Source organism: Curcuma longa, unplaced genomic scaffold, assembly GCF_044706935.1.
Source record: "Curcuma longa cultivar G26 ecotype Majalengka, Jawa Barat unplaced genomic scaffold, ITB_CL_G26_1.1 contig_10294, whole genome shotgun sequence".
In the NCBI taxonomy this organism is placed as follows: domain Eukaryota; kingdom Viridiplantae; phylum Streptophyta; class Magnoliopsida; order Zingiberales; family Zingiberaceae; genus Curcuma; species Curcuma longa.
Genome location: NW_027428563.1, coordinates 33,564 through 39,563, shown reverse-complemented (window position 1 = coordinate 39,563; position 6,000 = coordinate 33,564). Strand labels below are relative to the sequence as shown.

General features: G+C 39.4%; 1 pseudogene; it reads right to left on the bottom strand.

Moving 5' to 3' along the window:
- Positions 1-827: 827 nt before the first annotated feature.
- On the bottom strand, positions 828-1,377 carry LOC141815782 (uncharacterized; annotated as a pseudogene).
- Between the last annotated feature and the right edge of the window lie 4,623 nt (positions 1,378-6,000).

Here is a 6,000-nt window from a genome sequence, read left to right as displayed (position 1 = left end):
GAGAGGAATGAATATAAATTAGACATATTTTGATTTTAAAGAATTCATATAGAACTATACTCTAGAAGAATTCTTATTTAATCTAATGAAAATTAATAGTGACAACTATGTATTGTGAAATAGATATAGTGTAGATCTTGATTTATGATATGATAATAATTTTTATATTTATGTATTTGTATATTTATGTATTTATGAAACTCCTTTTATATTATATTTGATGTAATTTATATGAAAATTTCTTTTTTATGCATGAGTCATTCACATTAATTCTCCATATGAGTATATAGGTGCGGAGATAAAAATTTTATTAGTTTAAATTGAAATTGATTAGATCAGCTGAATTAAATTTAATTTATTGACTTAAATAAATTCGATCAATTTAAAATGAATTATGAGAATTTTTATAATAATAATAATAATAATAAATAAAGAAATTGAATGAACAAATGTTGAATTAAAATTAGATAAGATTCAAATTAAATTTCACGGCCGCAGCTGCCTAGCGACCTGCCGCTTGGCTGCGACTCTGGCCGGCGGCTCACAACGATTGTTTTTTTTTTATTATTTTTTTTTAATAAACAAGGCATTTTTGGAAAATAACTGTGTTATTTGGGAAGTGTGAAAATAATGCAGTGCGCCTTTGCGAAATTCGAAAACTCAAATACACCTTTCGGAAATGCCTTTTAATTTTTGCTCTATAAAACAAAACTTATCAAAGAGAAGAAATCATATGCATGTACATGGATTAAGAAAGAAGAAAACAATTGCATATATGATATAATACGATCATATCGCAACGAATGCCTTCTACGACTGCTTGCATGTCACGATCGACGATTCAGGAAAGCGCGACGGGGACGACCGCGAGCGCATTGCTGACGAATGACGATCACGGTGAGGAAACGGTCCTCCTTCGCCAATGGATTGGCAAAGGGGATCTCCGAGAAGGCGTCGTCGCAGGTGCTGTAGTACGTGATCACGCCGCTGAGGTAGCTGTTGGCCTTACGTGCCGGCGTCGAGAGACCTGACGGCGTCGCGCGCGCACCGTCCCCATGTCGCCGACGGCGTCCCCGAATTGCGACTTGCACACCCGGAGCGCCCCTTCCTCGCGGGCGCACTTCTTCGCCTTGGGCAGCATGCATCTGCTCCGCCGCCTCCTTCGCTGCCAGGGTGTGCTCGGCGGCCGTGTCGAGGTGCATCAACAGCAGCGCCCCGGCGTCGGGCGGCGAGGGGTAGGCGTGGCCGTAAGTGCCGACGGCTTGGAGATCGGCAGAGTGCCGGGTAGTCGGTGAACGCGCACAGCGAGGCGTGGCTGAGTAGGCTTGAGCCAGGGAGGAGGTCGGAGGAAAGGAGGGGGAGTTGGTTAGGTCTCATTGTGGCTGTGATGGTAGTGGATGAGGCGAGAGACAAGGAGTGGACGCGATTTAAATTTTTCTTTTTATAGAAACCCCCACCAATTTCATAAATTTCTCAAAAAAAGTACTGGAAACCATTTAATAAAATCTCTTTTTGAATTTTATATTTCTTTAAAACTGCTACAGATTCTATTTCTCCAATAGTTAACAATTTTGATCCTCCTAAATCCTATTTATTATTATAAATCAAAGATAAGATTAATTTTGGTCCTCGATCTGTATCCTATATAAAATTGATCCACATAAAAAATTTAAATTATCTTTTAAACAAAATCATAGTTACCCATTTAGGGTTTAAGGTATAGAGATTAAGTCAGTGCAAAATACTATACTTACTCCCCTTGTTGCTTACAATTGGAAATTTCCGACCCACATACTCCAGTTGATATATAGTCAAGGTAAGGCAAGGGAGGAGAAAGAACACTTAAGTGATACTTATCGTTTCTTAGCGACTAAGTTCCCCAAAGAGTCTAACTTGAGCATGGTGGGATCTTGCCAAGATCCACCTTGGCACCCTCTAACCCATTTTTCTAGTGTTGTGCAAGTAGTCGAAGTTCTATAGAAGGTGTTAAGCAAGATCTGGCTTCCCTCTGTTGATGCAATTGATTTCTGATCAAGGTTGATCAAACTTGATATGTCTCGAGTTTGAGTTTCGATATTTGATCAATATATTAAGTGATTGAGTGAGATATCAAGTGGATCAAGGATGATCGAAGATTTGATAGTGGAAAGTTCAAATGGATCACGACGGACCAAACATTTGAGAGTCAGAAGTCTAACAGAGAATTGATGTAAAATGAGAAGTCCAAGTGAATCACAATTGGCTAAACCTTTAGTGTTTGAAAGTACAACAGGGAGTTGGCAAGAACGAAGTCCAAGTGAGTCATTGAGGAACGAACACTTAATAACGTGGGAAATCCTAACAGGCAATAGTTTACTGGATGTTAAATATGAGATAAGAAGTCCAAACAGATTAAGGAAGATCGAATGTTTGACAATGATGAAGTCTCAATAGGTCAAGGTTGACTAGATGTTGAGCAACAGAAAGTCTCGTTAGGTCAAAATTGACCAAATGTTAGGCAAAGAAAATCCTGATAGGTTGAGGTCAATCAAATACTAGGTAAGACGAGAATTCAATTTTTGACAAGGTTGAAATAGGAGTATCAGTCGATTGATAGAGTGTATCAATCGACTAATGGATGTAACTCCTAAAATAGGGTTTGTTATATTAGGGTTTGCTACAGTAACCCATGAACAACAATCTGCTATAATAACGTAACCTATGAACAATAATCTACTACGATACCTGTGAAACAGTATTAGTCAATTGATGAATTTGATCAATTGAATGTTACTATAACAAACAGAGAGTTAAAAAATTGATTGTTCAACTTGACTGATCGTAATCAATCGACTGATGAAGTGTAGCAGTAGACATGATGTCACTGTTTAAGCGGACAAAATGTACAGAACTTGACTACAGGATTCAACTGACTAGGTTACAATCGACTAATGATGAGGTAGATGGTGTCGTTGAGTTGATAGGTCAGAGCAATGCTTGAATTTATAGTGAAGCAATCAACTAATGAGTAAGATTAGTTGACTGATCAATAAATGAAAACCAATCCGACAATGACCCTATAAAAATAAATACATTGGTTTCAAACATTACGAAGAGAAAAAAAATAAATAGATAATACACAATAAAAATAAATAGATAAAAGAAATGTGCGCTGATAATTAAGTTTATTTAATTGAGTGTGGTTTGAAGCCCACTAAATTGTTCCACTAAAGTCATTAATAACAGACATTTTTACCTGTTTAATTAGAATTATTTTGGACCGATTTAATCGCATTTCACATAATAAATAGAGTTTTTGGGTTGATTCTTTACCTGGATGAGGTTTAGGTGTTATTCTATTTTTTTCATTAATTGATGGCATTTATGGAGATTAATTGATTGTATTTTATTTTACAGGAAATTCAATTGCAAGAAAAATTAATTTGGTTCGAGTTCGAGTTCAATCTGAGTTCAACCTGGTCCAGCTTAATTCAATTAAACCCGATCCATTCAAATAAAAGTTGGTTCAATTGCAAACTCAAGTCAAGCCTAGGCTTAACCCCATTCAATTAAACTCGATCCATATTAATGGCAGCAGCCCAATTCAGCCGGCCCAATCTAAACACATTGCAAGACGAAGCCAAGCCCAATTTCAAGGGGTTCAATTGCAAAATCAGGTTTGGTCCGGTTTAATCAAGCGGCCGGTTCAAATTCAATTCAAGCGGTCCGGTTCACGCGCGTGATTAAAAGGTTTCAGCTGATTCACGCATTCGGGGAGGCTCAGAAGCTAGGGCTACTGTAGATTCATCATTAGCAATTTTTTCCCATGTTCGTCTTCGTCCCCTATTCTTCATCGCCGAGCCTCCGCCCGCCTCTTCTTCTTCCCCGATTTCCTGATCAGAGCTAAACGGCGTCGACATCCCGAAGGGTTCTTCGTCGCTGACCCTCCGCCCTTCACTGTCATTCGTTCTCCGTGGTTGTGAGTGATTTCTCCAACTACGGACGACCGACGACAACCCTCTCCTCCGCGTTCCCAGAAGCTCCGATGGTAGCCGAACCTGGTCTGTGATTTCAGTTGGGATTCCACATCGGTATCTGTCTGTGATTTCAGCAGAGCACCGTCGATCGACCGCTTCGATTCTCCGCCGTCACCGGAAGAGATAGCTAGGTAAGGTTTCTTTTATTCGGTTTCTTCTGAGCCTTGTTTGTGATTTCAGCAGGGATCAGAGATACAGTTGAATGATCCTGAGCTCATCTTCTCCGACCGCCTCTCCCGATAACCACCCCGGCGAGTTCCATCTCCATAGGCGCAAGGTTACCTCCGACTGTTGTCTCCATTCTGTGATGAGTCAGGGAATCTCCACTTCTAAACCCTAGCTTGATGTTTAATCCATTACTCATCGGTTTTTAGATGTTTGTTTTTGTTTTGTTCCTGTTTAACTTGAATCGAAACCCCCATGTGATACATGATGAGCTAGGGTTTCTTGCATTTTAATTGATTCATTTTTTGGGTTTTTACATGAAAATAAATTATGAAATGAATCGATTTGATCTTAATTGTCCTATATTGCATAATCTGAAGCTTGAATTTAATTTTCATGATTTAATGGTAATTTTTGCATTAATTTGTTTTTAATTGATTTTAGGGCTCAAATCGGATCAAACTCGAGCTAAATCGCGATCAAATCAAGTCAAATCGAGCCAATTTGTCCAAATTGATCAAGCCAACATGGAGGACATGACCTAGATCAAGCCCGATCAAGATCCCATAAATTTTTGGAAGCCCTAAGCTTCCCTAAAGCCCTAGATCAGTCCTGACCATCAGATCAAGATCGGACGGCTGAGATTAATCAATTAATCAGTCGTATAAAACCCAAACCTTTAATCGATGAACAGTGTCTCGCCGACACTGTTCATCGTCCCGAACGACCTCCTCTGCTCGGTGACGTATCAAACGGCGGGTCCCCTTCTTCCCAAATCTCCTCCATTGCAATCCTTGATCCACGAGGAGCACGAAGCCGATGGATTGGGTATAATCCGGCGACCGGACGGCGTGCGACAGCGGGGGTTCTTCCGGCGGCGTCGAGCTCTATTTCCGTTTGTTCCGACGAGGTGCTGAGAAATTCGAAGCCGCAAGCTGAAGAGGGGTTCTCTGAAGGTTACGGAACACATCCAAGGGGTCAGCAACTTCATCGGCGCAAGGAGGAAGAGCGATTTTCGGTTTTGCCAGCTGGAAACAAGGTTTTGCACGAGCTGTTCTTACCAGAGAGGGTTTCTTCGGCTGTTCGTGGCTCGGGCAGCTAGCAAACCACAAAAATGACCGATTTCAAGCTCCAATTGGATTCAAAAGCTGATTGACAACCAGCTGAAGGGGATTTGAAGGAAGATAAGGGAGAAGGATGAGTTTACTGCTTTTGCATTTCTGATTGCTGTTTCTGAAATTTGATTCTGAATGTTTCTGATAATCTCCATTCGTAGAAATTTTGAGAATTCGATTACTAGGTTAATGTTTAGTTTTTGTTTGAAATTTAGATTTGCCTTAGAATTTTTCTAGCTTAGCTTAAACCCCTCTTCCAATCCAAAATCTGAAATCTGAGATTCTGAGTTTTGCTTGTTACTGTTCCGTGCCATTTACTATTCCGTGCCATTTGAAAACCCAATTTGATACCTAGCATAGTTTTTGTTTTTCTTAATTTCTCTAATTGCATTACACGTTTCAGTTTTTCACTCCATTGCTTTGATGATTTTTAGAGCTTTGCATTAGGGTTTCATAATCATTGGTTTTGAGTTTTAAATTCCGTTTTACTCCTTGAAATTGCATCGAATTGCATTTTAGATTTGCCTTGATACCTTGGTTTCATAGTTTCATCTTTAGGTTAGGGAATTGCATTTTTCATTCACTTGCTAATTTGAATTACATTTCGTTCAAAAACATCAAAACCCCCATTTTTATTAGAAACCCCAAAAAGAATGACTCGAAAGATCAATTTAAGCGATTTTCTTCTAACCTTGGAAAAATAC